At 51.1% G+C, this 15200-nt stretch overlaps 1 protein-coding gene across 7 annotated transcripts in view; it reads right to left on the bottom strand.

Moving 5' to 3' along the window:
* RAP1GAP2 (RAP1 GTPase activating protein 2) overlaps positions 1 to 15200 on the bottom strand; it is a 241140-nt gene that overhangs the window by 86902 nt on the left and 139038 nt on the right. The gene's annotated exons all lie outside the window — the stretch shown is intronic.

The raw sequence follows: 15200 nt of genomic DNA, 5'->3' as shown, positions 1-15200 counted from the left end.
AGGAGACAGGCAATTGCCAAAGATCTATCCAAAGAGAGCTCTGGCTTTTTGCAGAGCCAGACACACCTCCAGGACACTTTCAGCTCCCCAAAGGGCAGGTGATATGCCCTAACCCCAAGGCAAAGCCACATTTTCCTGAACTGGGAATTCCTCTGGCCCCGTGACTGTCCAGAGGGAGTTTCCAGTAAACTGGAATCCCAGGAGGTGACCAGTCTGAAAGGGCCATCAGGAGGTGAAACCATGACCCTGCTCTCCCAGGCCTAAAGGACAGGACGTGTCTACTGAAGAAGGAAGGTGCATTTGTGATTTTGGCTGAACCTACGAGGCTTGGGTTCACCCTTATGGCCATCCTCTCATAGCACCACCAGGCACCCTGGATCTGTTCTGCCCCAGAAGACAGGGCACCCTGATCACAAAAGGAGCCCCCTGCCTTCTCGGGCAGGACAGTCGTGGGGTCCTAGCCAAGAGGACAGTCTGACCGTGCACAGAAGAGACCCCATCTCCAGCTGTGCTTAGCCGCTCTGGTCAGCTCTGTGGAATTCTGCAGATGAGTGACATAGCCTTCCTGTTTACTGCAAACCAATCTGGTCCCAAAGCTCCCCTGAAACTGCTCTTTCCAGGGTCACCAATGACCTCCATGTTGCCAAGCCCAAGAACTTTTGCCCTACCTCATTTCTCGGCACCACTACCCCCCTTCAACAGTCCCCAAGGGAGCTGCTCTCCTGGTTTTCACTCAGCCCTCTTCGAAGCCTCCCCCCTTCACCTCCATCTCGGCTGTCTTCCCAAGCTACCTGTCTTCCTGCATTTAATACCTTCTCTAGGTTGACTCCTCACATGAATGTCTCCCACCTGGACCTCTCCTCGGACTTCCAAATTAGCATTTTTCAAATGCATATTTGGTTTTTCCACTTTGCTGTCTCATGAATATCTCAAACTCAGCATGTCCAAACAGAACCCCTGATCTTCCTCAAGAAACTTTCTAAGTCTTTCCATCTCAGAAAAAATGGGACCAAAACCCACCCATTGCTTAAGTATCATCTATGACAACTAGACATCTAGACTCCTCCCCAACCCAGCCCAACAACACATCCTGTTGTCTCAACCTCTTCAACATAACTCAAATCCACTCATTTCTCTCCATCACCGCTGGCAACCACCCCCAGTTTCAAGCTCCCTCCAACTTTTTGCCCAGACTAGAGAAAAGCCCTGATCTCCCTCCTTCCACTTATGCTGATCTTCAGTCCACAGGGGCCCATGCCCACCATAGCGATCTCTCTGTAGTCCTAGGCTGAATCTGGACAGTAGTCCCAGAGCCCTAAGATGGGACAGGCTGAAACCGGAGGCTTCAGATTGGATAAGAACAACTCCTGCCCTTGAAGCCCCATTCTGCCGAGGAGTCCAGGCCAAGACCCGGGGTCTCCCAGGAATCTTGCCCAGGTGACCAGGGTGATAGTCCTCATGGGGCTGAGGCTGTAAGTCCCCCACCCCCTCCCTGTCCCTCACAACAGCTGATAGGCAATTCCCAGAAGAGACCATCTGGGTCTCGGTGCAGAACGTCCCCCACACTCGTACATCAAGGAGATTCAGAGATTATCAGTGAGCTGGAAGGCCCTGCCGGGGTGTTTGCACACCCAGTGATACTGAGTTTTAAACATGTGTTCCTGTTTACTCTCCCTGCCAGGGCTTTGCTGGCTGCCCTGTAGCCAGGCAACGCTATCTGACCTGGGGGACCGAGAGGGGGACTTTCCGTGCCAGTCAGCTCACCTGAGGAGGGTTATCTAAGCACAGCATAATGAAGCTCCTGTCTTCCCTCCCACACCTTCCCTCCCTCTCCCTGAAACGATCCTGGGCCCACGGGCCGCAGAGCAGACCACTCTGATGGGAAGAAGTAGGTTAAATGGGAGGAAGAGGAGAGTGTGTGGTTGGAGGCAGGCAATGGCAGTTCCTTTCACGAAAACACTGGACGACCCCAAGTCAGGGCCGGGTGATACTCTCATATGTCACTTTTTTGTCCTCAATGAGGGGTAATACTTCCACTTGGATGGGGGGTCAGCAAGTTGCTGACCTAAGGCAAGAGAATCGAGGTCACATCTCAGCTCCAGACTGACAGTGTGAATGTTGTGTGCCTTTCTTTTCTCTGTGGAAAAGCTTTGGGACAAACGACATGCCTACCCTTCAAAACCCATGGTCGGGAGAGGACATCTGAAATTATATCATTGGTCCCAGGCTTACAAAGAAATGCAATCAGGCAGATAGAGAATCATCCACAGAACCACGGAAGCCCCTAAGAGGAAGATGTAGTGTGCCCGGGGGAGGGGGAGTAGTGCAGGGCAGGGGGACTTCTAGGGTTTCCTTAGGAATGGGTAAAAATCCTCCAACCGACAGACGAGGAACTCAAGTCTAACAAAGCCTAACATCTCCCACTGAACCATGGAGGGGGCCTGACCTTGACATAGGCTGAATAATGTCCCTGTCCAAAAGATGCTCTTGTCTCTGTCCTCAGAATCTATGAATATGTGATGTCACACGGCAGCAAAGGGGAAATAGGTCACAGCTGGGATTAAGTTTGCTCAATCAGCGGACCCTGAGATGTGAAGGGGATCCTAGACCACACAGGTGTGTCTAATTTAATCAAGAGTCCTTATAACTAGGAAGCCAAAGAGAGAGAAGCAGAGAGACAGCAATGGTGGAAGGACTTGGCAATGTCGCTCCTTTGAAGACAAAGAAGCAGAGCCCTGTCAACACCTTGATTTTAGCCAGTGAGACTTCTCACCTCCGACATTTTGACAATAAATCTGTGTTGTCATAAGCCACCCAATTTGTGTTATTTGTTTCAGCAGCTGTAAGAAACTAGTACAGACCTCCTGACGGTAATGGTCTGGTAAGACTTGACCAAAGAGAGGAGCTCGGACACTCCAGCACCATGCCTCTGACTGGGTAACCTTTCTCTGCTCCCCAAAACTGAACTGCTCTGTGGCACATATTCAGTCTAAAGTGAACTTTTATCTTGTTATTTTGATACCTCCAAGAAACCAGGTGTGAACTTCTGACTTTCACTGGGCCTGGGACTCGTGCAGCAAGAAAAAAGGCTGTCCAAACAGGTGGCAGAGAACCAGTCATGCAAAGAAGCCTGGGGTACTGCCTGTCCATGGCAACTCAGGCTGGTCCGACGACCTGAGATGCTGCCAGCCCTTGGACTCTGGGTCCCTGTGTCAGCCTTGCTGTCTGGGTGACAAGGTCCAACCCTGACACTTACTAGACCCTCCTAGCATTGGAAAACCCACCTTCCTGCTCCCCAGATTGGACTGTGGTTCTTTTTTTTTTTTTCTTGGACTATGGTTCTTAACCTACTTCCTGCTTCACTATTTTGGTGTCTGAAGAATTGACTGGGGCAGACACCAAGATCCATTAACTCATGGGTAAGTGACAGAGACAGCATCATGTCAGGATTTCCTGCCTTTGTGAGCTTACCCAGGCTGTCCTTATCTCTATGCCCAAGCAGGGACCACTGGACTCCTTAGTAGAGGTCATGTCCCATCTTGGGTCACTCTCAGAGGTAGTTTCTGGGGCTTCTGCCTCCCTGTAGGCATCACATCCTCAAAGATGAGCGATCATTTCTTCTCACTTCCACAAGGGTCACCAAACATGAGGAGACAGATAAATAAGTCACAGCTCCTGCCTCCTGTCTCACATGGCCTAACTCTCCAACCCACAGAAGGACTTCCCCAAACTCCATCTGCACAGGAGTCACAGGGAGATCCAGCTGGACTCCGAGAATCATCCTGAGCCCCACCGCATCTCTGCGGTAAGATGCAATTCAGGTCTCCTCTGAGCCCAGGCCACCCACCAGGACCAGCCCATGGGAAGGGAGAGCTCTAGAAACAGCAGCAGGACTTCTGGCAGAGGTCAGCCGCCAGGGAGGATATGAGGAAAATAGCCACTGGAGAGAACACGTCCCTCCCAATACTGCTCAAATGAATCTTTTAACATCATGTTGGTCAAAAGAAGCCTAGGTGAGGGCAAACTGGGGCTAGGCCCAGCAGCTGGTGATCCTGGATGAGGCAACCCAGCCCTTCCACCTTCCCTCTCCCTCCTCCCGCTTTCACCTCCTGCCCTCTCTTTGCCTCTTCTCCCCTCCCCACTTCCTCTTTCCTTTCTCCTTAGTCCCCCTCTTTTTCTCTTCGACAACAGATGACACCATCTGGCCATCCACTCCTGGCTTTCCTTGCCAACCAGCCATCATATTAACATCTGACATTTCAGAAACTTCTCTATCTTGCAGACAAATCAAATCAGCTCAGTCCACCTCATTTGCTAACAAACCCAATTCACTCCTGAAACAGGCTTGATTTCCACGTATAACCAAGCCAGAGGGTCCAGAGCCTCCCTCCATGAAGGAGACCCTGCCAACCCAGCCTCCTGCTAAGGGCACGGCAGTTCCCCTCCAAAGGACTGTGTTACGCCCACTAAGGGGCCGAGTTCACAGAGGACACTGCTCTCCTCCAAGGAGCTAACCACTACGTTACAAAGTTGAAATAATTTAGCAAAATAATAATAATAAGATATGCCCTCAAAGATACGCCGTTTTTTTTTCCTAGTCTTTTACCTCATCTTTAAAGGACTCTTTTGGAAATTAATATCTTTACAGAGAGGAAACCTTTAACTAAACTTCAGCAATTCCTTCTGAGCTACTTGATTTTTTTTTCCTCACTGGCTAAACGCAAGTAAAATCAAATTTAACTCTTTTTCCTGCAAAGGAGCACGAAGAGTGAGATCCCATGTATTCACACCACTATCTGTGCGGATGATGCCAAGATGTCTGCACACTTAGCAAATGGTAAGGAGGAGTATGTCTGGATGGCAGAAGTACTATTAGGGCTTTCTTCCGACTTCCTTTGTACTTTACAATTGCTCAAATTTTTTATAATAAGCATGTATCATTTTATTAAAAATACTTTGGTTTTCGCTGCTTGTCATTTACTTGCGGAAAGCTCTTGCGGAAATTCTCCAAGAAAATGCGGGGTTTTGTCTGTCCAGTGCCACCGTCGCAAGGCTGGATTGATCCCTGCAGGTTCATCATCACCTGTTATGAGCATTATTAAGCACTGACCACTCAGTATTTATAAAGCACCTACTCTGGGCCCCTAATGTACCAGGCCCCATGGCAGCAAGAACACACTCTGCCCCCTCAGGACAGAGCTGGGGCTGCCCGGAGTCAGTCTCTCCTGGCCCCGCCCCCAGAACACCCGCCCCCATCACACTTGAACGACCTCCAACCACACAGGGGCGAGCCGGTGGTGGCAGAGCTTCCGGGCCTCACAAGCTCCCATCGGGAGACCCCGAGGAGAGCAACCCACACCCCATCGCAGGCTAAATGGCAGCGCCCCAGAAGATATGCTGGCCACCCAGGAACCTGTGACTGTCACCTTATTTGGAAACAAAGGTCTTTGCAGAGGTAATTAACTTAAGGATCTCAAGATGAAATCACCCTAGACTACCCAGGTGGGCCCTGAATCGAATGGCAAGTGTCCCTATAAAAGACTCACAGAGCGCAGACAGCCACGGAGAAGAGAAGGCCCCGTGAAGACAGACCCCAAGCCGAGGGAATGCCTGGAACTACCCGACGCTAGAAGAAGCATGGTTCCCCCGCCCCTCGTGCCCCTGGAGGGAGCACAGCCCTACCAGCACCTTGACGGCAGACTTCTGGCCTCCAGCACCGCAGAAGAGTCCGTTTCTGTTGTTTCCCGCCACCAAGCTTGTCGGGCGTTGCTACAGCAGCCCCAAGTGAGGGCCTGAAACTCCAGCTCCACCCTCTGGGAGGAGCAGAGAAAGTTCCAGGGGTCCAGCAGGGGAAGCCAAAAGGAGGGGGGACACATGGGAGGTACCTACTTGGACTCATAACTGTGCGGGGTAGTATCTCTTCAGGAACAAAAAAGAACCCACCATCCAGTGCAACCCCCCAGCACCGGACACACAGGCATGCAAGCCGGCAAGAGGGGCGGCACATGGCATCTGGTAGGACCCCGTCCCCGGCCACTCTCTGTGAGGACGTACCTACAGCAGCGACAAGAAGAAGGCGATTACCAATGAAACCTCCCACAAGGATTTAGCTCACTGCCCATGATAATAACCACTAGTATCCATCGCATGCCAACATATATAACACGCACACGGGTGCTATGAAGCCCTCGCTCACCCACTTCCTTCTGTAATCCTCCCAGTAACCCTGGGAGCCCCTGGGGAGGCTCAGTCTACAACTGAGGGAACTGAAGTTCATAGATCACCAAACTGCACAGTGTCACACAGTTCCTAAATTCCAGGCCCAGGCCCACGGCTCTGTCCTGCACATTCATCACAGGAGTCAGGACCCAAAATAAGCAGGAATGTCATAGAGGCAGGCTCTAAGTTGGGGGCAGGACAGCTGGTCAAGCCCTCAAAGGTGGCATGACTGGGGCTGGAGCAGGGAAGAGAGAGCCCCCAAGCAGATTCTAGAACGCCAGCTGCATTAGCAGGGCACGAGACCTGTCCAGAAGTAGAGGCTCGTTTTAATATTAGCCACAGGCAAAAGGAATTAAGGAGGACACTCCCAAAAGGGACACACAGATCATGAAAGGCATTCCAAAGCCAACCCTGGGCTCTCCAAGGCCCTGAACTGACCAGGTCTACACTTAGTCCAATCCCGAAATCCTTTATGCAGATGCTGGCCTTGCAGGGTCTTGGTGCCACTATGGGAACATGATCCAGAGGGATGCTCCCTCCGTGAAGGCCCCTCCCCCAGAGGCAGGACCCTTGGTTTGGGCCTTTTCCCAATACCCTCACGGTCGCCTACATGTCAGGCAGGGTTTGGCATCTGAGACACAGGGCTCAAGTGGGACCAATCACACAAAATGCAATTTCAGTTTCATCCATCAGACCTGGAGAGGCACCTCAACCATGGGCACCAAGCAGGGCAAGAAATGAGGAGAAACTACACTAACAACAGAAAACTGGTAGATTTCCTTCTAGACTTTTTCTCTAAGCATTGCTATCCTATGGAGAAATCATAACGACTAACATCTCTGCAGCACGTGCTACAGTCCCCTGTTCTAAACGATCAACACAGATCATCTCAATCAGCCCCCATTACAACCACACGAGGCACGTTCTCTTATGTCTCTATCCTACCAGTGAGGAAACTGAGGCACAGAGAAGTTACACGGTGAAGAAGTGTTGAAACCGAAAGCCCAGGCAGAGAGGCTCCTGAAACTGTGTTCTTAACTAGACTCAATACTGTTTCACATTTTTTGAAAAAAAAAAAAAAAAAAAAAAAAAAAACCACCAAAGGGGTCGAAGTCCAGGTCAAAGGAATGGGATCAGCCTCCACAGTGGGAAAGACCATGTGGCCTGGCAGAAGGAAGGACAGAATGGGCTGGAGAATCAAAGAGGGGAAGAGGGCTCCCGAAGAAAGCATTCGGGAAGCCTAGCCATTCCCCACACACATGGGAGAGAAGAAACAAGGCCCAAGTGGTCCACGTGGCTAGGCCAAGACCTGTGGCCTAGGCTTCAGTTGGCAATGTCTAGAAAGTAGGGCTCCCCTCTGACGCCTCCAGCTCAGAAACTAAGGATCCCAAGGCTACATGGGAGCAGACCAGGGACTCTCCTCTGTGCTGGTGGATCCCAGTTCCCTGGAGAGAAGCCCTGACTACATGTTTCTCAAGAGTAAAAACCACATCGTCATTGTCAAAATTATCATCACTATGAGGAGCACCTAGCTGGCTCAGTCAGCGAAGTCTGTGACTCTTGATCTCAGGGCTGCGGATTTGAGCCCCATGTCGGGTGTAGAGATTACTTAAAAACAAAATATTTTTTAAATTATCATCTATTATCACAACTAATTATTAACCACCTACTATGTGTTAGGGACTCCGCTAGCCACTTCCTGGGTTACCTCATTACTCCTCACACGCCCTCCTCCAGGTCAGGCAGCTGTTGTCCCTGTATTACAGGTGAAGAAATTAGGGGTCAGGGAGATCAAGTAACGTTCTCAGATGATTCACACAGTATCCAGAGTCGTGCAGACAGACTTGAGCCCAAATCTGGGCTCCACACTCACCAGCTGGGGGAGCTTGAGCAAATAATTTACCCCCTTCTGACAATCTCAGTCAGAGCTGCCAGAAGTGAGCCGTCTCAAATGTCAACTCCAAATGACTGGCGGTGGGGGCCTGCAGTGCTTTGGTGGCGACGGTTCTGAGACCACATCCGAAGTCAAAGGAGGGAGCCCTGTGATCCATTACTGACCTCCGCCATGGGACAGGAGGGTGGAATCATGTGTGGGCCATCCCCCACCTAGAGGAACACCGTGGCTCACAGAAATACCCACACGAACTCACTTCTATGGCCAGGGCACTTCTGACTAAAGCACCAAAGCAACTCACAGCCTTTGCAGTGACCGGATAGCTACATGGGAATAAATGGACCTGGATTCCTCTGTCTACCATATGCAACTAAATCAAAGTGGATCGTAGACCCACAGCTAAAACTATAGAGCCTCTAGGAAAAAATGTGGAAGGAATCCTTGTGATGCGGAGTGAGCACGGGCCTCTTAGGACAGAGAAGGCAATAGATGTAAAATGAAAAATTAAACATCAACCAAACTAAAGCTTCTGCTCATCAAAGACATCGTTAAGAAAAGGATGAATTAGGGGCCCTGGGTGGCTCAGTCGTTATGCGTCTGCCTTTGGCTCAGGTCATAATACAGGGTCCTGGGATCAAGGCCCGCATTCTCCCTCTCCCACTTTCCCTTCTTGTGTTCCCTCTCTTGCTGTGTCTCTGTCAAAAAAATAAACAAAATCTTAAAAAAAAAAAGGGGGGGGGATGAATTTGTATCCAGACAATGTAAAGGAGGCCTACAAGAAGATGCTGATTTTAAAGGGGAAGGAGGGGTAAAAGAACTATAAAATGGTCAAAAAGCATGTAAGGAACTGCTCAACATCATTAGTCATCAGAAAAATGCCAGTGAAAACCACCATGAAATGCCCCTCCAGGCCGACTCAAGTGGCTAAAAGGACACAGACTGACACAGGCAAGTGTTGGCAAGCCTGTGGACCTGTCAACCTTCTCACACCATTGCGGGCAGCAGTGGGAAACGGTACAGCCATGCGGCGATCGGCAGTTTCATATAAAGTTAAAATTCATCTACTCATTGACCCAGAAGTTTCACTCTAGATATTTACCTAGGCAAAAATGAAATCACATTTCCAAAAGACAAAAACATCGACACAAAACAAATCAGACTGTTTCCAGTATTTGGCTAGTCATTACAGCCAAAACTAGAAATAACCCAAATGTCCCTCAACAGGAGAATGAACCAATGGCGGTGGATTCACCCACTGGCAACAAGGAGGCACAAGCTACTAATCCACCAGCAGCATGGGCAAATCCCACACACGCTATGCCAAGCTGAACACAAAGGAATACATACTACATGACTCCTTTCAAATTAAATTCTAGAACAGGCAAAGCAAATTAAGCATGGAAAAAAAAAAAATAGCGCACTAGCGATTTCTGTGGCAGAGGCAGTGCAGATGGGGGTGAAGCTGATTAGAAAAGGACACAGTGGAACATTCTGGGGAGACAGAAATGTCCTACACCTAAATCAGAGTAGGGTCACATGAATGAACCCATTAATGAAGGCGTACAGTTAAGACTTATGCATGTGAATATAACTGAATTTTTTAAAAAGCAGATTTGCAAGAAGTGTAAGCTAGTTGGCCTGGAAGCATGAACAAAATCAGGGAAGACACACACATGTGCAGATATGCACGCATGAGGGGCAGCTTCCTGCACGGGGTACACACGTAGACATTACCACGTTGTTAAAGCCTCCCAGGTGCACCCCACCGTGCCTCCCCAGGAAGCCATCCTCACTCCCCTCCACCACACTGAGAAGCCACATGACACATTTGAGCTTGTCACATGCTGAGCCATATGGTTTCTTCTGCTCAGTTAAGGCCCCCTGCAGACAGCAGGATCTTTGAGGGGTGAGGACTGTGGCCTCAGTTCGACCCCACAGAGCCCAGCGCAATGCCGGGCACACACAGGCAGCCCTTTTCTAAATGCCTCTTGATCCATCTGGGCATGAAAACCAGATCATAAAAAATGTGGACCTGGAAACAATCCACAGCATTCCCAGGGAGACAGTCCCAAACCCCTTTCCCAGCCCACCCTGCACCATCCACAGTGTGAGTTCTGGCTGGAACTGGGCTCTCATTCAGCCCATCTGCTTAGCATCTCTTTGGTTGCTTTTTCTCAGTTTCATATTAGAAAAAAAAAAAAATCCCCCTGAACAACACAAACAGCAGAGAGGCGGGGGAGGAGAAGCAAAGACCAGTCGCATCAGGTGTCCAGTAGGCGCAGAAGCCCAGGTTGAGGAGTTCTCAGGGGGGCTGCAGCCTCCCTCTGCTCCTGCAGTCCCTTTCTGGTAGGAGAAGCAACCAGAGGAGGGGCTGTCCTGGCTATGAGAGGTGGGATGGGAGGAGCACTTTACCAAAACTGGTTGGGTGTTAGAATTTAACTGTACTGTATTGACCACTATCTTCAGGAGGACCTTAGGTGAGTCCAATTTCCCATCCAATTTATCTAGAAAAGAAATTACTCGTCCCTCCCTGACATTCGATGATTCCCAAGCTAATCCACCCACGGGGGAGGCCTGCCAGCGCTGCCCCAAGCCTGCACTGCCCCCACTGCCCAGATGCTGGGGTTACGGCAGGGCCATGCTGCAGAACCCCCAAGGCCAGAGACCCTGGAAAGAGGCTAGTTCCTACCCTGGATGTCTCAGACATTGGTGTGCACTAATAACCTGGGGAGCTCGGGAGCTCGGCAAAGCGGAAGCCTGAGCCCAACATCGCCAGTGGAAGCCCAGGTCCACGCAGGTGGAAACCCCGCAATGACAGATGAGGAAAGGGGGAGTTTTAGTCCGCATCTTAACACAAGGCTGGAGACTTAATTCAGAAAAGTATTACCTGGAGACAGAGGGTCTGTCTGCCAAGATATGAGATTCAAGCAAAACCAGAGAAGTAGAAGACCAGTCACAGGTTCCTCCCACCCAGATGTCCCAGACAGTCCTCGTGCCAAAAACATCCACCAGCAGAGAACGGGAGAGTCGCTGCCCTTGAGGAGCTCAGTGCAGGGTGGTGTCGAATAGCCAGCAACAGGGCTTGGGAAGTACAATCACGAAAGGGACGCTCCCTCTGTGATGAACGGGCTGGCAGGAGGACTGTGGTTTTAACTGTATGAGTCAGTATGCTTTGCCAAAGGACAAAAAAATAGGCTAGCCACAGACAGCCTCTTAACCATGGCCACAGGCTAAGTCTTTGCCACAGAACAAGCCCACATAACAGTTATCAAGAGACCCCTAAGTCCAGGTACACCCACACCCACATACACTGACCCCCAACCCCAACCACAGAAGGGTCCCAACCCCAGTGTGAGTCTCCGGGGTGACCCGTCCTATCTTCCTCTGAGTCCTCAGCTTTGACCTTGGCCTTGAGGCTTTGGACAGGAAAGCCACCCCGATAGGTTAGTGCTCTGCTTGGAGCCTGCCTGGAGTTCCAGTCAGGCCAGCCTTACCTCCAACAACCTGTCAGGCCCTGTACCGGCCAGAATAGAGTAGGCTTGGGCACCCAGGACAAGTCATAAATAATGTTTTGAATGAATCACTATACTAACTAACAATCTCTTACTTATGCTCCGGATTCCTGATCAGCACCCCTCCCTCTTATATCCATGCACCCTCATGGCTCCCTTCTTCCAACATTTCCACTCACTCCTCAGCCCACCCCTGTCTGCTGTCCACACCTCCCTCCCCAGAACTGCCCCAAGTCATGGCCAGGCCACACGTGCTCCCCCATACCTGGCCTCTCTGCCCCGCTGGCACAGCTGTCCATTCTTCCTTCGTGGAATGCTACTCCCACCCAGTCTCCAGCTTCCTCCACATTAGCCTTTGCTGGGAGAGTCCCCCAGGGCGCCACCCCAGGAATCTCTCCTCTTCTCACTCCACACTCTCCCTGGAGCACTCACTGGCCCCAGCCCAGCCCTCCACCCAAGCTTTAATGTCCCCCTCTGAAAGAATGGCTCCAGATTACCACCTCCAGTCCAGACCCTCTTCTGCGTCTGGCCCCCAAACACTAAGCATTTGTGTCTCAAACATGGGCAATGCAGCACTGACACCTTCAGCCCTCATCCTCCCTCGGGGGTCCCCCATCTCAGAGAGCAGCTTCACCATTTACCAGTTGTTCCAAACCCAGAGTCACTCTTGCCTCCTCTCTCTCCCCAAATCCTCCTATCTCATCAATCTACCTCCTGGGAAATCAGAGACCTGACCACTTCCAAACAACCCCACAGAACCCTCAGAGTCAGGCCACCATTGTCTCCTCCCCACCCCTGCACTGGACTCCCCCAGTGACCTCCCAACCCCTCCCCCACTTCCCTCTGCTTCTCCTACAAACTCTCCACCCAAGAGCTAGGGTGATTTTCCGAAAGTCCCATCCTCTGGCTACTACTCAGACAAAAATCTCAATGACATCAATGTCTTTAGTCGGGATAAAGCCCAAAATCTTTAACAAAACTTCTAAGGGTCTAGGTGGAAGGGATGGGCAGAGTGGGTGAAGGGGAGTAGGAAGCACAGGCTTCCAGTTCTGGAATGACTAAGTCATGGGGATGAAAGGCCCAGCGTCAGGAATACAGTCAATGGTGCTATGACAGCATTGTGCGGGGACAGAGGGGAGCCACACTTGTGAGCAGAGCCTAAAGTGCACACCTGTCAGATCACTATGTTGTACACCAGAAACTAATGCAACATTGTGTCAACTATACTTCCACATAAAAAATATGCTCAGATGAAATTTTTAAAAATAAAAAATAAAAGAAAACTTCTACAGGTCTGCCTCTTTGTCCCTAACTGTGGGTGCTCTGGCCCTTCCAGTTTCCCGTTCTGCCCACGCAGCCGCCTCGCTCCTGCTCCGGGGGGCTCACAGAGCCTGCAGCGCACGTCATGTGTACCCGTCCCGAGATTCTGCACTTCTGAGGCGCTCCCACATGATGCAGGTCCTGCTGGTCCCTTGGCCTCGCATGGAGCAGCAAGCATCTAGAACAGTCTCCTCCACCCTGACAGCACCTTTGCCAAACAAAGTCCTACTCAACTCCCAGGGCTCAGCTTCCACGTCATTGCCTAAGAAGTCCTGCCTGACCCTCTCCAAGGTTCGGCTCGATTCACACACACACACACACACACACACACACACACACCCCTTACAAAGCCCCTGAGCTAGGCTCTACTTCTCCTTTGGAATGTTCATCACACCGAACTGTCCATCCTTCATCTTCAAATTAGTTGTTCAACTTTCACCTCCCCTTCCCCAACCAGATGACAAGCTCCAGAAGGGCAGGGACCACGATGCCTTGTTCACCGGGCCTGGCACACGGCCAGCACTTGTGGTAGAAAGCTATTTGGTCTTGTCCACCCTGCCTCTATCCCCCCATCTTCTTCTAATGACCCTTCAGTGTTTCTCCCGCTCTCGGTTCTCTGGGCTTAGATAGCAGGCGTGAGACCCAGGTCTGGCCAATCAGAGCCCCCACCTCTCTGGCCACAATGATTGCTTCAGGACTGGACAGGTGACCTACACCAGGCCCTCCAGCTTCCTCCCTGGGACTTCTGCTAGAAGTACTGTGGGAAAGACACTCTTCTTTCCACTGAAGTTACGCAGCAGGTAGGAGCTACTGTCACCATCTTGCCACCACGGAGACAGAGCTTAACAAAGAACAAAACCAACACAGAAGACAGATGGAACGAGACAAATCTCATAGATGCGGCCATGCCTAGAGTCCGTATTTGCCATCACAAAACAATAAATTCTGTTTTATGCTTAAGCCAAGGTGAGTTATGTTCCCATCACTAGTAACCAAGAGTCCTGACTAATACAACATTCAAGCAAGTACTGGGTGTTGGATGAATTAAATGAGCATGTGAGTAAGGGAAGCCTGCCAAGAGAACTCAGTGACTCCTCCTTGGAAACTTCCAGGTTTCTTCCTGCAAACTTCCGCCACCCAGAAGCACAGTGACAAGCATCCCACAACCAGCTCTGCAGACCAAGGGGCTGAAACTGAGAATGGTAACGTGTCTGTCAGCGTCACCCTGGGCAAACAAAGGCCCCAGCACTTGGCTCAGATGCCTGCACTGGGATTAGGCTAATGGAGGTGCTCTGCCTTTCAGTGCCCATGGGTACCCCACCAGGAAGAAGGCAGAGCTGTCTGCAGTCAACCCTGTACCCCACCAACTCCTGAACTCCTAATCCAACCAGGGCAGGCTCTGGCTGTCATTCGATGACATCCCCCCTTGATGCATATCACACAGCTCTCCGCATGGCGGGCATTCAGTATGGGATGATAACAGAAAGGGGGCTTTTATCTATTTCTTTTGGGGGGTCATTTTCCAACAGATCAGGCTAGGGGAGCAGGGATACAACAGAGAGCAAGAGGAGAGAGAGGCGTAATTATTTCCCTGTGAGTCATCTCATAGCAAAGCTCTAGGACAGAGATGGAGGGCGGACTAGATGTCCCCTCAGATGACTCAGGAAGCAAGTCCCCAGACTTGTTCAGAGCTAGTCCTCACCTGGCCAACTGTGAGAAGGAGGGAGGGTGGGAGGGACCATCATGCACTGCTGCCTAGGTGGGAATACTGGCTGAGCCAAAGTCCTCCCTGTGACCATCCTGCCAAGGGGACTGAGAGCTGAAGGGAGATGGGCATGGTACAGGGAGGGTAGAACGCCTCAGCTCCTCTCCAGAAATGAGCAGTCAGGGCCGGGGTTCTGGGAGGTAGTCTCCCAGGAAGGAGACTTGTGAATAAAGTACTAATAGGAAAGAATTATTGACCCTCAGAAGCTCCAGAGCAACTCTCCCACAGGGACTGGAGTGACAGGGCCACCCCAGGAGGGCCAGTCAGAGGCAGGCAGACCACCATGCAAGTGCCACCCAAGTCCTAGAAAGGTGCCACCCCACAGACCCGCCTTCCACAGCCCCGCCACCAGGCAGCCTCCTGGGCAGTAACCCTGAGACACCAGGCTACAATCCCTTCTAGGCCTTTTGGCTAAGATCAAGTGAAGACACCAGGCTGCACTCATTCCTGCCTGGACCCCACAGCTCCCCAAGGCCTCCTTCAGCCCCTG

The sequence above is a fragment of the Meles meles genome, chromosome 18, assembly GCF_922984935.1.
Source record: "Meles meles chromosome 18, mMelMel3.1 paternal haplotype, whole genome shotgun sequence".
Lineage (NCBI taxonomy): Eukaryota > Metazoa > Chordata > Mammalia > Carnivora > Mustelidae > Meles > Meles meles.
The sequence above is the reverse complement of the archived record's forward strand: the minus strand, read 5'-3'. Positions and strand labels throughout refer to the sequence as shown.